Source organism: Budorcas taxicolor, chromosome 16, assembly GCF_023091745.1.
Source record: "Budorcas taxicolor isolate Tak-1 chromosome 16, Takin1.1, whole genome shotgun sequence".
NCBI classification, from domain to species: Eukaryota; Metazoa; Chordata; class Mammalia; order Artiodactyla; family Bovidae; genus Budorcas; species Budorcas taxicolor.
This window is the reverse complement of record NC_068925.1, coordinates 44,638,365-44,657,137: the sequence shown is the minus strand read 5'-3', so window position 1 is coordinate 44,657,137 and position 18,773 is coordinate 44,638,365. Positions and strand designations below refer to the sequence as shown.

The window sequence follows — 18,773 nt, the reverse complement described above, 5'->3', positions numbered from 1 at the left end:
GCGGCCGTTCCCTCTGCTGCTGTTGTTCATTTTGGCATCTCTCAGTACTGACTGCTGTGGATCTTATCATGTGCCTTGCACAAACCCTCTGCCCCCGGTCTTAAAGAAACAATCTTAAGCTGCAGCCCTGCAGATATGTTAAGTCTAATATTGCCAGATTCATTCATTTTACCATTTTCAAGTTTGGACCCAACTTTAAAAAACTCCCTAGCTCTTGGGTGAATTTTCTTACCCTCAGGGCTTCTCAAATGCATCTAGAGTTTTCACAAGAAGCTTCCGAGAAGGTCAGTTTCCTGAGTCCCCAGGGTGTCTTTCATGTTCTTTGATGTGTGATTCACACAATCTGCTCTTGTTCCAGGCACCCTATTTATCCCCTTACTCTAATTTTCTCCGAATAAAAGTTCACAATTGACCTTTTCCACAAACAGAGGAATAGTTTTTCTTCTCTAAAGTGTATAAAAAAATCTGCAACATCCTGTCCTTCCATAAGAATCACATGCTAGAACTGGAAACCTAAGATTCACAGGAAACCACGGTGGAAAACAGGGTATAACCAGGTGCCCACTGCGAGGCCTGGCTAGAAGCCCCTAACCTGTGCTGTCCCATTGCTCCTTACCTCCGCTTGCCACGTTGACACTGTCTGCCAGATCTTCTTTTTTATTTATTTTTGTTTTTGGCTGCACAGGGTCTCTGCTGCTTTGCACAGGCTTTCTCTTGGTTGCAGCCTGCAGGCTTCTCATTGCGGCGGCTTCTTTTGTGGTGGAGCACAGCCTCTAGAGCTCCAGCTCAGGAGTTGTGGTGCATGGGCTAAGTTGTTCTGTGGTAAGTGGAATTCTCCCAGACCAGGGATCGAACCTGTGTCCCTTGCACTGGCAAGCAGATTCTTATCCACTGCACCCCCAGGGAAGTCCTGCAGGATCTTCTTTTTACTGAAGAAACAGCTCTGGAGAGATCAGGAAACTCATCCAAATCCTGGTCTAACTCCAGGGCTGGTGCTCCCACCTCTCACCAGGAGACCCTGCAACCAAGAACGCTTTTGGGTCGCGTGTGTGCTCATTCACTTCGGTCGTGTCTGATTCTTTGTGATCCTATAGGCTGTAGGCCGCCAAGCCCCTCTGTCCATGGGATTCTCCAGGCAAGACTACTGGAGTGGGCTGCCATGCCCGCCTTTGAGGGATCTTCCCAACCCAGGAACTGAACCTTTGTCTAATGTCTGCTGCATTGACAGGTGGGTTCTTTACCACTAGCACCACCTGGAAAGCCCGCTTTGGGGCTGACACTTGACAGAATAAGCACTGCAGACATGAACATCATTTTAAAAAATCTGTGCCTCCCCTCCCTTAATGTCCCTCCCCTCAAGATCACAGACTCTGGAAGCCTCAGCTCAGGCAGACTTTTTTGGTCTAAGCTTGGGGAATTGGCAAAAGAAAGAAACAAGCTTCAAGATTCTAATTAACTTTGGCTTTTAACTACAGATGAGCCACTTTTTGAGTGATCTGGGGGTGAGAGTCTCAAAGATTAATGAAAATCTGTAAAAGTGGCAGGAGAGCGGGCGGCAGACACTCCTGTAATTAAGTTCCTTCATTCCTTGTGCTTAGAGAGTAAAGAGATCAAGGGAACAAAAGGATGGGGGAATTACGTGAATAATCATGGAGGGACTTCCCTGGCAGTCTGGTGGTTAAGATGTGGTGCTTCCATTGCAGGGGGCTTGAGTTCAGTCCCTGGTTGGGAAACTAAGATCCCACCTGCTTCACAGTGTGGCCAAAAATAAATAAATAAACAAATTTTAAAAACAAAACAAAACTGTGGAAACTGTCTCCTCATTTTGAGGAGGATTATTTTCCAGAATCATCTTGTTTTTCCTAACAGAACTTAAAACAAGCATTGAACTTTTTCTTTTTTTTTTGGTTGTTAATTCCATTTTTTTTTTAGTTGTTAGTTTCATCTTTTTTTTTTTTAGTATAGCCTTTCTCATCTTAGCGCTACTCAACTTTATTTTTTATATATAAGACAACTGTGTCCCTTTAAACAAAAATTATTTATTTATTTATTTATTTATGGCTGTGCTGGGTCTTTGTCGCTCTAGTTATGGTGACTGGGGGCTCCTCTCTAGTTGTGGTGCTTGGGCTTCACATTGCAGTGGTTTCTCTTATTGCAGAGCATGGGCTCTAGGGCATGCGGGCTCAGTACCTGTGGCTCACAGGCTTAGTTGCTCCATAGGATGGGGGATCTTCTGGGATCAGGGACTGAACTTGTTTTTCCTGCATTGGCAGGCGGATTCTTTACCACTGAGCCACCAGGGAAGTACTCCTACTCAGCTTTCTTATCTGACCACATCTAAAAATGCTATAGAGAAAGAAAAATAATTTTCCTTCTACCCTTCTAAGTTCCTGGCTGAGACCCCTCCTACCTGCCCTGTAATAAACAGAGTAACAGGAGAAAAACAAATTTAAATACATACATATGTACGAAAGCCCCCCTCCAAAGATATGAGACTCACAGAAGTCACCAGACTTCTTTGTACCTTTAAGACAAAGAGACAAGACAAGGAGTTTGGGCTAGGGGTGGTAAGACGGTGAAGAAGTTAACAGGGTTTGCTTATATAGCCTCCATCTGTCCATGCTCAGGCTCAGTCATGTCCGACTCTTTGCAACCCTCTGGACTGTAGCCCACCAGGCTCCTCTGTCCATGGGATTTCCCAGGCAAGAATACTGGAGTGGGTTGCCATTTCCTCTTCCAGGGGATCTTCCCAACCCAGGGATCGAACCCACATCTCCTGTGTCTCCTGCCTCGGCAGGTGGATTCTTCACTCAAGCTGTCAAGGAAACCCCTTGCCCCTAAATTCCCTGCCTCTGGTGATTAGGGATGTCTTTTTCCTCTTAGTGCAGGGAAGGTACCTTTCATGTGGAAGATTTATTTCCTGGTGTTAGGGGACAAAAAGGTTCAGAGAGTCCTTTTTGCACTGGTTGTTTCTCAACTCCTTTTAATTTCAAATAATCAGTATGCCAAAGTGGCATATCTGAGGTTGACATACTCTGACCCCTTGCAATGCTGAGGGCCAGGTTTGAAAGGGGAGAGACGAGCAGAATTCCAGGAAGGCTGGAGGTTGGGATATGTGTGGGCAGCAGAGAGAAGCTGACATTTCATTACAGTCAGCTTACATAGAAATGTCAGGACAGGGCTCAGAAGGAGTGGAGCAAATACACTTCCCTCTTCCAGGCCTGCTGAATGTGACAAGGGGCTCTGGCAGGTGGGAGCAGAGGCTCATCTGATCTCTTGCTGCAAGCTCAGGAACTTATAAAGAGGAGATGGTTGGATGGCATCACTGACTCAATGGACATGAATTTGGGCAGACTCCAGGAGTTAGTGAAGGACAAGGAAGCCTGGTGTGTGGCAGTCCATGGGGTTGTAAAGAGTTGGACTCAACTGAGTGACAACAACAACAGCTTTTGGCAATAGCTAGTAGAGAAGTGGGACTCTAATTTCTTTATTCTTTATAACAATGGTGAAACTAATTTATTGATCCACCTAACTAATTTCTTTATGGTGGTGGTGGTTTAGTCGCTAAGTCGTGTCCAACTTGCGACCCCGTGGACTGTAGCCTGCCAGCCTCCTCTGTCCATGGGGATTCTCTAGGCAAGAATACTGGAGTGGGTTGCCAGTAACTCACTTATATTTCAGAAAGGAGTTAATATATCCGAACTTGGAACCAGATCGGACACTTTGATTTTTCTTCCCTCTCTGCCACTAACTAGTGGGTCGCAGCATCTCTGTGAGAGAAAACATGTCTGAGCATTTCATATACCACACACCAGGCACTGTCCTAGAGACTTTCCACATGTCTGTAGTAATTCACTTAATTATCTCCCAAACAGCATGCTGACTCTTTCTAGAATTTGTCAGTGCAGTTCCAGGACATTTGTAAATATAGGCAGGATGACTTCTGTGACTTTTGCCATTTCAAAGAATCCTGGGTTTTTCTCTTGGCTCCAGAGGAAAATAATACCCTCATTTGAACATTGTTAATGGAGACCTTGCTTTGAGGTTGACTTTCAATCAAACCCAGGCTGGAGAGAAAGGAAGTCTGCACCACAGGGCCCCTAGGGAGAAGGGCACCCACAGGTGGAGATGGAACCCGCCAAAACCTGTCAGCTACTTGGAAAATCTCTTCTGTTGCCTGGCCTTAGAGGGTCATTATCCTTTCCTGGTTGAGGCTTGTTAGGGATACTACCCCTCCCTAGTCAGGATGCCTGTCAAAGAACCCCTCCCTGCATGTTTACCCATCCAAAGTCCAAGTGTGACCCTGAGGCTTATACTTCATCCTGGGAAACCCCGATTCTGTGCATTAAGGGCGGTCCTACCGACCTCCGCCCCTGCCCCCATTGGGAACCCCGCCCTCCTCGGGCTGAGTCCGGGCCCCATCCACGAGTGTACTGTCTCTTGCCTCAAGGAGGAGCAGGAGTGGAGGTAGAAGCTTGCCAGTGGCGCCCTGGGTTGGGTGCGGGGTTGTTCCCACCCAGCGGCCAGGCTCCGCCTTCTCCAGCTCGCAGCGCCCGGGTTCAGTGTGAATGCGCACTAGTGCGTGTGTGTCTGTGGTCTCCGCGGCTGTGTGATTGTGTGTTGACATACAGTAATTATGTATGTTTGTCTGTGTATCTTCGGTCTCTGAATATTTGTACAGGAATATGTGACTTTGAGCATCATTGTGTGTGTCAGTTTATGTAGAAGGAGAAGGAAATGGCAACCCACTCCAGTATGCTTGCCTGGAGAGTCTTATGGACAGAGGAGCCTGGCGGTTACAGACCATGGGGTCGCCAAAAGTCGGACACGACTTAGCGACTAAACCACCACCACCATATGACTTTCCGCATCATTGTGTGTGTGTCAGTTTAGGTAACTGTGCCCGAATGTGTGTGTATGTGTGTGAACGTGCATGCGAGTGTACGCGTGTGTGACATCCGGTGATGGGATACCAAGGGAGATTCTCCTATCCTGAAGCCCCTCTCTTCTCTTCTCGAGAATCCCGGGGCGCCCGGCACCCCCGGCCCTGACAGGGGTGCTGGGGACAGTACGCAGAGATCGCCGAGGGCCCCGGGGCTTCCCAGGACCGGTCCGCCTGGTCCGCGCATTCCAGGCTTCTTCAAGATTCCCGGGAACTTCTGTTGGAGTTTCTCCTGCCCTTTTCCCAGGCTCTGGGCGACGCTGGGATGGAGGGAGGTTCCTTGGGCTCGGACAGGCGGGCCTGCCTTGGGCGCCTCACCTGGAACCCTCGGTGGAGGTAGAATGCCGCTCAGGCCGCTTTCTTCTGCCCCAGGGGTGGGACACCCTGGGGTCACTGAACCTCACACTCTCCTCCGCCGTTTGCGCTCCACTGTGGTCGAGGTTGGAGCACTCGAGGGGACCTGGGACGTTGCAGGGCAAGAACCATATGAACCTGGTACCGATCGAAAGTGGTCCTAAAGCTCTAAGAGGCTGTGGGATTGGGTGCGGTGTGTGTGGTGGGGGGTGGTAGTGAGGTTCCCTGCCCTCCGAGCTTCTGCATTATTTACAACTGGAGGGAGAACAATGCCCACCTTACAAGGTGATGCCTGGATAGCATCTAGAACGAAGTGCATGGGGATTACCGCGCTGCCTCAGACACGCTCTGCCTGCACGCACAGTTCATCTTAATGAATAGATGTATCGTGACAGTCCCGAGTTAACCCATTTATTTTCTAAATCGGACTTGTGAGAGGAACTCCGATGGAAAGCGGGGCCCAGCGGCTGGACAACAGTCCGCGCACTGGATTTGAGCCAGTTTACTCTGGTGACCGGGGCTCCTGACAAGTGACATGGGCCCGGTGCCCCGCCCTTTCTGGTGATTTCCTGGGAACCCGAGCTGTCTGGCGGACGGGCCTCCCTCGCTCACTTTGCAGGTGGCATTTTCTATCTTCTGGTTACCGGCAGAAAGGGGGGGCCGGGGGCAGCGCGCGCAAGCTGTCCGGGGTCCCGTAGCTCCAGGCGTAGCTCCACCCGCCCGCGGGGAGCAGCGGGGCTCGGGGAGGATTTGCGGCGGCGTCCGCAAGGCTCAGAGCGCAAGCCTGCTCTCCAGAGCTTCGCCCAGCTGGGGCTGTGAGAATTTGCCGACGGTGCCCGCGCCTCGGCTGGCCCCGCCCCACCCCCTGGACGCCCCGCCCCCTGGCCCTGCCCGCGCCCGCCCGTTGTCCGGGCCCCGCCCAGGGCCGCGCCCCTCGCGGATGCCCCGCTCACCGGCTCCGCGCCGCGGGCCTGCCCTCAGGCCCCCGCGGGCTCCGCGCCGCCGCCCGGAGGCTCGCGCCCTCCCGTCGCTCCGGGACCCGCCCGCCGCGTCCCCTGGGCAACAGTCTCCAGGGAGACCGGGCTCCGCCCCCGGCACCGACACCCGGTACGGAGCCCACCTGTGCGGGCGTCTGCGGGGTCCCAGTGCCCCCCGCTCACGCCCCACCCCGCCCAGCGCCGGGCTTTGTCCGCGAGGGGAGATCCCGTTCCGGGGGAGCGGGGGCTGGGGGAGGAGAGCGCGTTCCGGGGCGCACCCGACCCCAATGCGGAGGCCGAGGCAGCGGGCCGCGCTCGCGTTGTGCTTCTCTGGCGTGGACTGGTTCATAGTCTCCTTTTCCCGTTTTATTGCCTCCCTTTTATACCTCCGGGGGGCCGGGAATCCGGGGTGTCCCGCTGCCGCCCTTGGTGGGAATGAGCAGGGCCCTCCGCCGGGCTCCGGACGGGGACGCGGCGCCTGTTCAGGGCAAGATGTTTACTTGTCAGGAACCGAGCAATAGCCGCGCACGCCTTCCCCTCCCCCTGCCCCCGATTCGGGACGGACCATCCTGCGCTCCGTGCGTTCCCAGCGATGCCTCCCAAAGCTTTGCCCTTGAACCCAGAGGGCTAGAGGGCAGCAGACCCGGCTCCTGAGGTCCCGGACGGTGTTGAGGGCCAGAGAGAAAAACGCACCTCCTCCCTGGCCGCCCTCTTGTGAATTCTGTCCCGGCTCTCTGTTCCCTGACCTGAATTCCTAAGGACCAGTCCCTTCCTTGCCTTCTCTAACCCTCCATTCTCTCGGCTCCCTCGCGCTTTCTGCTTCGTCCTTTCTCGTTTTGAAAGTGCTTTTGCTCTAATCGAGTCTCATTTCCCTGTGACTGAGCTGCTGTTTTTTTGTCCTCTTGTTAATTAGCTTCCTCGGTCAGTGATGCAAGTTATTTCTTTCTTAGTTCTTGTCGCTGATCTCACCTTTCTCTGGTGGCTGTGCTCTGGGAAGTCCTTACCATCCTACCCTGGATGCTGAGTGGAGGGACCATCCGAACCCTGCAGCAGGGTCCACGGGGTATCCTTCCAAGGGTTAGGCTTGCAGCAGGGAGAATTCCAGCTTGGACCTTGGGGTGGCATCTTTTCCAACAGCTTCCTAGAACTGGGCGTTTTGTCTTATGGAGAAGAAGCCAGTGGTTTAGGTTTCTTGCTCTTCAGGAGCTCAGTGGGTTCCAGGCAGGAGAAACCAGCTGGGGAGTTGGGGGAAGCATCATGTTCTGCTGCTGGAATCCAGCTGCATGGGCTTTTGGAACTCAGGTATCTTTTGCTCTCTGGGGTCAGATTATTTCCAGGAGCCGCCCACACTGGGTAAAGAAGTACCACAGATGCAGTGAGTGGGCAAACCCCTCCCCACACACGCTTCCCTTTCATCTCCACCAAGCAAGGATAAATCCTCCTTTATGATGTGATCTGGGTGTTGAACAGAGACGTCAAGTTCACAGACATGTTTTTTGCAGCCATTGAATGGAACTCGAACCCAGGCTTGACTCAGATCACTTACTTTGCTTTCAAATACCAAACAAAACCAACAAACAACTCTAGAAATGATCTGAGTCATCTGTATGTATATAAATTCCTGCTTCGGGCACTGGAAATGTTCCTGTGGTTTGCTTCAGTACCACCGAAGAGAGCTGGGGGTGGCATTGACACAGATGGTGAAAAAGGCCCGTCAAGCACAATGTGACTGGTTTGCAAAAAGGGAACCTTGGTGAAAGAGTTGCTTTTGAGCCGAAGTCCTCTAAGGGAATGTGCAGAAGATTTCTGAGACTTTCTCTTTTTAAAGATTTCTTACTTTTTTTCTTTCTCTACTTTCCTTCCTTCCTTCCTTCCTTCTTTCTCTCCCCTCTCTCTATCTTTCTTTCTTCCTTCCTTCCTCTCTTTCTTTCTGTCTTTCTTGCTCTATTTCCAGACAGATAAGGAGCTCAGAGTCAGGCAAGAGTGCATTGATGCTCACTGATTCCAAAGCATTTCTAACCTGCCAGGCAGAGGGATCTTTGCTGCTGGTTTTTTGGACCATTCCAGAAAGGTAGATCAGGCAAAGGAAACAAGTGTATGGGGGAAGAAGAGATGTTATTTTGTAGATAGGTTAAGAATTTGAGTGGAATCCACCCTCCCTGACTAGCCAAAGGAGAACTGCTCTGTAGGACTAGAATGCAAATAGGAAGAGAGTGACCCAAATTTGTGCTCGGAGCCGACGAAGGGGGATGTGAACTTAGATCTTTGCCAGCTTCCCAGCAAAGGTCTGCTGCTGCCCAGGAAGAAAGGGATGGCTTTGCTCCGAGGAGCCCTAGAGCTCATTTTTAAGCTGCAGCATTTGGTACTTGACTTGCTTCATTCATGGTAGAGCCAGGCAGGCCTATTTGGCCAGAGAAGAATTAAAACCTTCTTCTGGAGGAAGTGGATTGGATTTTCATAACTTGATACCACTTCTCAAGGAGTCCTTAGGTGGGGACATTTTGTTTCTCAAGGGAGTTGGCAGTCACTGTATCAATAAGAGGATGCTCCTTTGAACTTCCGGGACGATAGTCCTTTCATTGTGCAAATGAAGAAACTGAAGTCAGAGACTGACACTGGCCAGACCGTGGCTGAGCACCCGCCTTTGGTGTCTGAGAGTGGCTCTGTGTGGTTAACAAGCTCGAGATTGGTCCCATTTGCTAGCTGTGTGTGTACTTGTGTATTCTTGTACACCAGGTTTGTACACTATAAGCACCAAGCTCCTTGTACGGATATTCAAGCAGCCACTGTCATTTCTGATGGTTCAGGTAGGGCACAGGGTAATAGCATGATGTCATCCTTAGGGGCTTCCCCCCCACCACCCTCTCTTCATTTCTAGATCTTCATCGGGAATTTCCAAGCATCTTTATTAGTGTGGCTCTCTCTAAAAAAATCAAATTATTAGCAGAATTTTTACCTATAAAGCAGAATGAAAGAGTGCCACTGTGGTACAACTAGAGACTGGCCCAGAACCCCTTCCACTCAGCACCCTGTCCCACTCTTGCCACCCTCTGAAAACCTCAGGGTGTTTCTGTGAAGCCACAGGACTCCCTGGCACAGAGGCAAAAACCATGGGTTGTGTAGACTGTATTGAGGAGTTGGAGTTTCTTCTACACACCTGTTTACACTATCTTGATCTGTGTTTCAGAAAATGACTTTTAATAATGATTTTTAACCCTCCAACTTTTTGATTCATAAAGGATACCTATTTACTGTCGAAAGTGTACAAAACAGAAAGAAATTGCAAGCATCTCTTGGCTATAATTCTACCCCCTACCTGAAAGAACCATGTTTTCTTATTGGAGTATCCTCCCCCCACCCCACCCCCAGAGAGGCTTCTTTGCGTGTATCTTTGGAAGTTTGATTTTGATTTACTGTTAAATATGATCATGAACTTCCACAAAAAGAACTGAATGTAAAAATGAGAGTAAGTATAAATCCTTAAGAAAAACAGAAAAGTAGATGATAGAGAAGGAGGGATGTGAGCAAAACTTTTGAAAGGTGGGGAGCAGGGGGGTGAGAGAGAAGCAAAGCTTAGAAGGTTGAATATCCCAGCTGCAAGGAAGGGGAGCTGACATGTACACAGGACCCACTAAAGGCTAAAGAATGAGGGCTACAGAGTGTTCCTGACAACGGGGTGAGGGGGGCAGGTGGAAGCAGGAATATTGGTTGAAAGTTTGTGTTAGAGCCACAGACCCCTCTCTCGGGCCGCCAGCAGCGTCCTCCCCCACCAGCTGCTTTCCTACAGGCAGTGTTGAACCAGGGCAGCCAGCGTCCTCCCCCACCAGCTGCTTTCTTACAGGCAGTGTTGAACCAGGGCAGCCAAGGGTGAGGGAGGCTCGGTACTGAGAGCAGGAGAATTCAGTGGAAGTTTGTGTGCTGAACAGAGAGACCCTCTCCCGCTACTCCCACAGCGTGGCTTTTACCCATCCTCCAGGCAGGGTTTTGGATAACTTCTCTCTGAGGAAATGGACCTCACATGAAAAAACCCTCCTTTATCACTTCACAGCAATACTAAGCAAGCAGCTAGACCTGTACAAATAGCTTTCAGTACCTCGCTCTTAAATTTGAATGGGCAGATCTGGTACATCGCATGTCGAATGAGCCCTCTAGCATGAAAGACAGAGACCCAAACCAACAGGAAAAAGAGATTTTAAAGTCATAAACATGTTGTTTTTAAAAAGGCATATTTAGGGGACTTCCCTGGTGATACAGTGGTTAAGAATTCACCTGCCACTGCAGGGGACATGGACTCAATATCTGGTGCGGGAAGATGCCATGTGCCGTGGAGCCACTAAGCCTGTGCACCACAAGTACTGGGCCAGGGTGCTGCAGCTACTGAAGCCCGCGTGCCTAGAGCCTGTGCTCCTTAACAGGAGAAGCCACCGCAGTGAGAGGCCTGTGCACCACAACAGAGTAGTCCCTGCTCACCACAACTAGAGAAAGCCCGTGCAAAGCAACAAAGACCCAGTGCGGCCAATAGATAATTTATTAAGTTTGAAAAAAGGAATCTGCCTTGCAACGCAGGAGATGCGGGTTCAATCCCTGGTCAGGGAACTAAGATCCCACATGCAGAGGAGCAACTAAGCCTGCATGCCACAGCTAAGAGAGTCCATGTGCCACAATGGAGGATCCCACATGCTGCAACTAAGACATGATACAGCCAAAGTAAAGAAATAAATATTAAAAAAATAAAAAGGTATATTCATAAAATAATAATAAGCTCTTGGATATCAAAACTAGGAGTGGAAATTTCAGTAGAATAGAGTTGAATGATTGAACAAGGAAATTCTGGAAAGTAGGACAAAAAGGCTTGAGAGATGGGAAAGAAGAAAGAAAAGAGAAGAAAACTAGAGTAAGTTTAGGAGGCCCAGTATCCATCTCATAGAAGCTCAAGGGAAAGAAATGGAGAAGAAAAAGTTATTAAATAAACACCAGGAGAAAAATCCAGAAGTGAAAGAGTTTCTGCATTGAGTCCCTGTAGCACTGAGCACAATGATAATTAGATACACTACATCAGAGTAAAAGATGTTCTAAGGGACAGCATCATGAACTTTCAAAACTCCAGAGATAGAGAGAAGTTACCAAAAGCCAGCACAGGGAAAAAGAGCCACAAACAGAAGATCAGAGAACAGAATGTCATTGGACTTCACAAAAGTAACACCAGAAAAGAGGTGGGGAAGCAACATCAGAAGCTACATGGAGTAATTCTTTCAAGTTTCCAGGGGAAATTAACTCTCGGTCCAGAATTCTGTGATCACCATTCAAGCAAAATAATAGAATGAAGACATTTTTCAGACATGTGAATTTTCAAAACCTGTACACACACATACCCTTTGTATTCCTTTTCAAGGAAGCTACTGGAGGATGTGCTCCACTAAAATGAGAGAGGAAATCAACAAAGAGGAACAAGTGGTACAATGTGCAGTTGTCTTGTTTCTCCTTTGGCTCAGCCGCTGAATGACCTTCTGTATTTCAGTTGTTATCTTTGCGTCTTGAGCGTGGGGAGAAAAAAAAAGCCTACCCCACCATGGGAATTGAAAAATACTCACTTGCAAGACTGGACCTGTGATGTGGGCACCATTAATGAGATGTATCTATGTTACATTTTGACAGAGAAGAGAGGGATGAAGTGTGTGTTTTATCCATGGTTATGGTGGTGATAGTAGGGATGGGCTGCAAGTTTGAGTTCTTGGCACATAAGTGGCAGGGAGACAAAGTAGCTCCCAGTGTGTTCTCAGTTACTCAATTGTGTCCAGCTCTTTGCAACCCCATGGACTGTAGCTCACCAGGCTCCTCTGTCCATGGAATTTTCCAGGCAAGAATACTGGAACGGGTTGCCATTTCCTCCTCCAGGGGATCTTCCTGACCCAGGGATTGAACCTGGGTCTCCTGCATCTCCTTCATTGGCAAGCACATTCCTTACCACTGTGCCACCTGGGAAGCGCAGCACCTAGTACTCAGTGGCAATACCAGCAGTTTTGCCATCAGAAATGATTCTGCACATGGTATACTGAAATTATATTTTTCTTGTTCAACTTTGTTTTCCCTGCAGTTGACAGTTGCCTCATATTTTTATTTATTTATTTTTCCAACATGAAAGCAAATGTGTTAGTCACTCAGTCATGTCCGACTCTTTGGGGCCCCATGGACTGTAACCCGCCAGGCTCCTCTGTCCATGAAATTTTCCAGGCAGGAATATTGGAGTGGGTAGCCATTCCCTTCTTATGGGTTTCTTCCTGACCCAGGGATTGAACCAGGCCTCCCTCTCCATCGCCAACTCCTGGAGTTTACCCAAATCCATGTCCATTGAGTCGGTGATGCCATCCAACCATCTCATCCTCTGTCGTCCCCTTCTCTTCCTGCCTTCAATCTTTCCCAGCATCAGGGTCTTTTCAAATGAGTCAGCTCTTCGCATCAGGTAGCCAAAGTACTGGAGTTTCAGCTTCAACATCAGTCCTTCCAATGAACACTCAGGACTGATCTCCTTTAGGATGGACTGGTTGGCTCTCCTTGCAGTCCAAGGGACTCTCAAGAGTCTTTTCCAACACCACAGCTCAAAAGCATCAATTCTTCGGTGCTCAGCTTTCTTTATAGTCCAACTCTCATATTCATACATGACTACTGGGAAAACCATAGCCTTGACTAGACAGACCTTTGTTGGCAAAGTAATGTTTCTGCTTTTTAATATGCTGTCTAGGTTGGTCATAACTTTCCTTCTAAGGAGTAAGCGTCTTTTAATTTTATGGCTGCAATCACCATCTGCAGTGATTTTGGAGCCCAGAAAAATAAAGTCAGCCACTGTTTCCACTGTTTCTCTATCTATTTGCCATGAAGTGCTGGGACTGGATGCCATGATCTTAGTTTTCTGAATGTTGAGCCTTAGCCAGCTTTTTCACTCTCCTCTTTCACTTTCATCAAGAGGCTCTTTAGTTCTTCACTTTCTGCCATAAGGGTGGTGTCACCTGTATATCTGAGGTTATTGATATTTCTCCCAGCAATCTTGATTCCAGCTTGTGCTTCATTCAGCCCAGTGTTTCTCATGATGTACTCTGCATAGAAGTTAAATAAGCAGAGTGACAATATACAGCCTTGACGTACTCCTTTTCCTATTTGGAACCAGTCTGTTGTTCCATGTCCAGTTCTAACTATTGCTCCCTAACCTGCATACAGATTTCTCAAGAGGCAGGTCAGGTGGTCTGGTATTCCCATCTCTTTCAGAATTTTCCACAGTTTATTGTGATCCACATAGTCAAAGGCTTTGACATAGTCAATAAAGCAGAAATAGATGTTTTTCTGGAACTCTCTTGCTCTTTTGGTGATCCAGTGGATGTTGGGAATTTGATCTCTGGTTCTTCTGCCTTTTCTAAAACCAGCTTGAGCATCTGAAAGTTCACGGTTCATGTATTGCTGAAGCCTGGCTTGAAGTAATCACTAATTCTTTCTCAAACTCTCCAATAGAATTATTAAACTTCTCACAATGCAGCAAATATGTCAGATAACCGATCATCTCCTTCCCTGCTTAATCATTCTTTATTTGCAATCAAGAGCCGTGATTGGTGGAGAGAAGGTGAAGGGAATTCCCATAATAATAGTGAAGAGAAGTCCCAGTTGTGCAGCTGGTCTAGAGAGCAACCAGCCCAATTTAGAGCAAGATGGCTGAGGGCCCAGGAGGAATATCTGTAAGAAAAAAATGGAGTTCATGGATTATTTGATATATTTGCTATAGTATGAGGGTTTTATAGTTCTGTTAGAGAATTTAGGGAATAGTTACACATTCATACATAGAATGCAAAGAAAATTTAAAACAAGGCAACAATCAATATAGGAGTAACAAAAAGTTGGAACAAGAAAGGATATCATGATACTTCCCTGGTGGTCCAGAGGTTAAGACTCTGCTTTGCAGTGCAGGGGACACAGGTTCCATCCCTGGTCAGGGAACTAAGGTCCCACATGCCTTGGAGCTCCTGAGCCCACGTGCTCCCAAGCCTGCGCATTGCAAGAAGACCCTGCATGTTGCAACTAAGACTTGAAGCAGCCAAATAAATAAATATTTTCTTAAAAAGAAAGGAAATCATAGTATAGTATGTGGCTTAGCTTTGAACAATATTTACATTTTATAATGATGGAAACACTAAAGTTTGATGAACAAAAAGTGATCACATTGCTATATATAGAAGATGGGAGAGAGGATCCGTGCATGTGTGTAGCTGCAGGAAAGCACAAACTTATCTTCTAAGATAAGAAGTTAAAAGTTGGGACTTCCCTGGTGGTCCAGTGGTTAAGAATCTGCTTTTTAATGCAGGGGACATGGGTTCAATCCATAGTCGGGGAAGATTCCACATGCTGCAAGGCAACTAAGTCCATGCACTGCAACTACTGAGCCAACTGCGTGCTCCAAAGCCCACGCTCAGCAACGAGAAGCCACTGCAATGAGAAGCCTGTGCACCGCAACTAGACAGCAGCCCCTGCTCGCCTCAACTAGTGAAAGCCCACAAGCAGCAACAAATAAGTAAATATTAAGAAAAGAAGTTAAAAGTTGAAGATCAAGAAATATCAATATAAACCCATTATTTACAAATGCAGAGATGAATACCCAGAGAAACAACTGAAATTGGGGATGGTATGTTTGGATGTGGAGGTCAAGGGACTGCTAATTTTTCGCTGTGAGCATTTTAGTTTTAATTAATTTTTAAAATCATGTGCTTTCATAACTTTCACAGGTATGAAAATTTTAAAGTCATTATTATAATCGCCACTGCCACTGATAATACAGCTGTTTTCATTTTCTCTATGCTTGCTGAAATGTTTTGTCCACAAACATATGTTGCCATGATAGCTATATGTGCTGTATTGGTTTCATTCAATGTGGGGTCTATTTGCAGCGTCATGTAGTATGCACAGGTGTTGTTCTAGTGACTGTATTCACGCTTGTTGTATATATGATAATTTATTTAGCCATTTCTTTATGATTATTATTTTAGATATTTATTTGTTTGGCTGGGCTGCAACTCAGGATCCTCGTTGCAGCATGTAGGACACTTTAGTTGTGCCCTGTGGGGTCTAGTTTCCTGACCAGAGATCGCACTTGGGCCCCCCGCATTGGAAGCTTAGCGTCTCAAACACTGGATCACCAGGGAAGTTTCTCTTTATTATTTTTTATTTATAACTTTCACAGATAATACCACAGTGAATATCTTTGTGCATATAGGTGAAGTGAAAGTTGCTCAGTCGTGTCCAAGTCTTTGCAGCCCCATGGACTGTAGCCCACCAGACTCCCCTGTCCATGGAATTCTCCAGGCAAGAATAGTGGAGTGGGTTGCTGTTCCCTTCTCCAGGGAATCTTCCCGACCCAGTGACCTAACCGAGGTCTCCCGCATTGCAGGCATATTCTTTACTGTCTGAGCCAGCAGGGAAGACCAAGAGTACTGAAATGGGTAGCCATTGCCTTCTCCTGGGGATCTTCCCAACCTAGGAATTGAACTGGAGTCTTCTGCATTGCAGGCAGATTCTTTACCAGCTGAACCACCAGGGATGCCCTTTGTGCATATAGCTTTTTCTTTTTTGCTTTTGAATTGCTTCCTAGGACAGCTGCCCAAATTGACCAAATATGAGAACTTGGATCTTTCTCTTCAATTTCTCTATATAGTGTTGAGCCCCCTAGGTGCACCATGAACTGAGCATCCTAGGAGATTGTTGAGATAGAATTTTCTGCAGGACAATTGGCTTGTTTTTTCTGATGGCAGCAGGAGAAATCAGAAGTCTTTCTTTTCTTTCCACATAGAACAGAATTTCCAAAGCCCTACCCCTCTCCTTCTCTGATGTCTGTGTTGGTCCACCTCCCACCTCCCGACGAAGAGTATTTTTCCTTTTTAAAATATTCAAATTAGAAGTCACTGCTCTTTTGAATAATATGGACTCAAAAGAGATACATTTAACATGGGAGAGAATGGGGCGGGGTTGGGGGGGGGAGTGAGAAAGAGGACTTCCCTGGTGGTCCAGTGGTTAAGAATCTGCCTTCAAATGCAGGGCATGAGAGTTCACTCCCTGGTCGAGGAGCTAAGATCCCACCTGTTGTGGGACAGCTCAGCCTGAGCCACAACTACTGAGCCTATGCACCACAATGAAGAGCCTGCTTGCCGCAGCGAAGATCACAGGTGCCACAGCCAAGACCCAGCACAGCCAAAAATAAATAATTAAATAAAATGCATCTTTTTAAAAAGTGAAGGAGGCAGAAGTGGGTAGACAAGGGAGTAAGGCAGCACACGTCCTCAGCTTACCTTCCAGGGGGACATTGAAATGCCTGCTGCACAACGTGCCATTACTTTGTTATTTCGTCCCATCCTTCACTCCTCTGACCCCTTTTTTTCTCATGGCAGGAGCTGGGGAGTTAGACAGCCCTCCAGACAAACCCCTCCTTCCTCATCATGGGATGGTCTTTGGGATGTCCAACTTGCCTGGACCAAAATAAAAGCATTTGTAGTCTGGAAGAATAGCACATCTATCCTAAAAGTGTGCTTAATGAGGGCCCTGGGCCATGCAGTTCCCTCTGGCCTGTGGCCTCGTTCTTTTCAAGAAGGAGGAAGATGCAGGCTTCAAGGCTGGGCTGCTGGACTGCCTGCCTGCCAGCTCCTTACGAACAGAGAGGATCAGGGCGCTTTGTGGCCTGCAGGGCCCAACGCCTTCCCTCATTCATCTGCCCTGGCAGCTCTGACCCGGGTCCCTAGCCCCATTGCTTTCCCACCTCCATCCTTGCTTCCCGTCCTTCTGTTTTGCTCACAGCAGCCGAAGTAGTCTTTGTTAAGCGTAAAATCAGGCCTTCTCCATTCCCCGCCTAAAATCCCCTGGTAACTTCCCGCCGCAGTGGTGCCAAAGCCTAACTCCTCACCAAGGCTAGAAGGCCCCACAGGGTCAGCCTCATCATTTCACCCAGACTGCCCTTCATCCGTGACTTTCATTTCCCGGTCTCCTGCCTCAGGGCCTCTGCACTTCCTCTTCCACCTGCCTGGAACCCTATTTCATAGAGCTTTGCCAGATTCTTCTCATCATTTGGGCCTCACATGCAATATAATCTCACCTGAGGACCCTTCCCTGACCTGTCATCCAAAGGAGACCCTCCCAGCAGACCCCCGGTTTATCACTTTCCAAGCCTATACTATCTGAAATCATCGTGATTATTCAAATGTTTCTTTTCATTTTTTTGTTTTTTTCCTGTTAGACTAAAAATTCCATGAGAGCAGGAGTGGTGCCTGTCCCACTCCCTGATGGGCACATGGCAGATGCTCAAATAAACATTTTTGAGTGAATGAACAGGCTAGTGAAGGAATGAATAAGGACTTGGGATCTGCAGCCTTCTGGGTTGAGGAGGGCCCCACCTTCTTTTTCCTGAGGGTCTCTGGGAGGATGTGGTGGTTTGGAGGATCTCTTAGCAGCCAGAGCAGGCTAATGGTTCCTGAAAACTCCTCTGGAGTAAACATACAGGAGGTTCTCCAGGAGGTGGGTGAAAGCATCAAGCATCTTCCACTCCACCTCTCATGTATTCATTTGCTGGCACTTTCCATCTAAGGTGGGCAACATGAAAAGTGTTCATTTCTTTCTCCGTGGGAGGCTGCCTGGACCAACAGGACTTTTTGAGGCTGAGAAGTCCTGAAAATAAACCCAGGTCAAGGGGCCCGATGTGGACCCTGCTTGTTCAGTGTGAGATGGAAGGCCAGCCCTGAGGTCGGTCCCCAGCCCCTTGTCACATGGCTGCTGGCTCCCCTCCTCTCCCATCTTGGGATGGCAGATACTTGTTGTTGTTCAGTTGCTAAGTTGTATCCTACTCTTTGTGACCCCATGGACTGCAGCACGCCAGGCTCCTCTGTCCTTCACTATCTCCCAGAGTTTGTTCAAATTCATGTCCACTGAGTCAGTGATACTATCTAACCATCTCATCCTGTCACCCCCTTCTCCTTTTGCCTTTAGTCTTTCCTAGCATCAAAGTCTTTTCCAGTGAGTCAATTCTTCACATCAGGCAGCCAAAGTATTGGAGCTTCAGCTTCAATATCTATCTTTCCAGTGATTATTCAGGGTTGATGTCCTTTAGGATTGACTGGTTGGATCTCCTTGCAGTCCAAAGGACTCTTAAGAGTCTTTTCCAACACCACAGTTCGAAAGCATCAATTCTTCAGCACTCAGCCTGCTTTATGGTCCAGCTCTCACATCCGTACATGACTACTGGATACCACAGTATTGACTGTACAGACTTTGTCAACTAAGTGATGAGTCTGCTTTTTAATATGCTTTCTAGGTTTGTTGTCGCTTTCCTTCCAAGTAGCAAATATCTTTTAATTTCATGGCTGCAGTCACTGTCTGCAGTGATTTTGGAGCCCAAGAAAATAAAATCTCACTGCTTCCACTTTACTGTAGATCCTTGACTATGGGCATAACCACCTTCTACAACTTTCTGTGACTGAGGCTTC

General features: G+C 47.9%; 1 protein-coding gene across 3 annotated transcripts in view; it reads left to right on the top strand.

The window, feature by feature from the left end:
* Nucleotides 1-6,375: 6,375 nt before the first annotated feature.
* The window catches only part of PIK3CD (phosphatidylinositol-4,5-bisphosphate 3-kinase catalytic subunit delta), a 35,795-nt gene continuing 23,397 nt past the window's right edge, over nt 6,376-18,773 (top strand). For all 3 annotated transcript variants that reach the window (XM_052654194.1, XM_052654195.1, XM_052654193.1), the window contains exon 1: nt 6,376-6,403. The gene's annotated coding sequence lies outside the window, so the exon portion shown is untranslated. The remainder of the gene's footprint in view (nt 6,404-18,773) is intronic.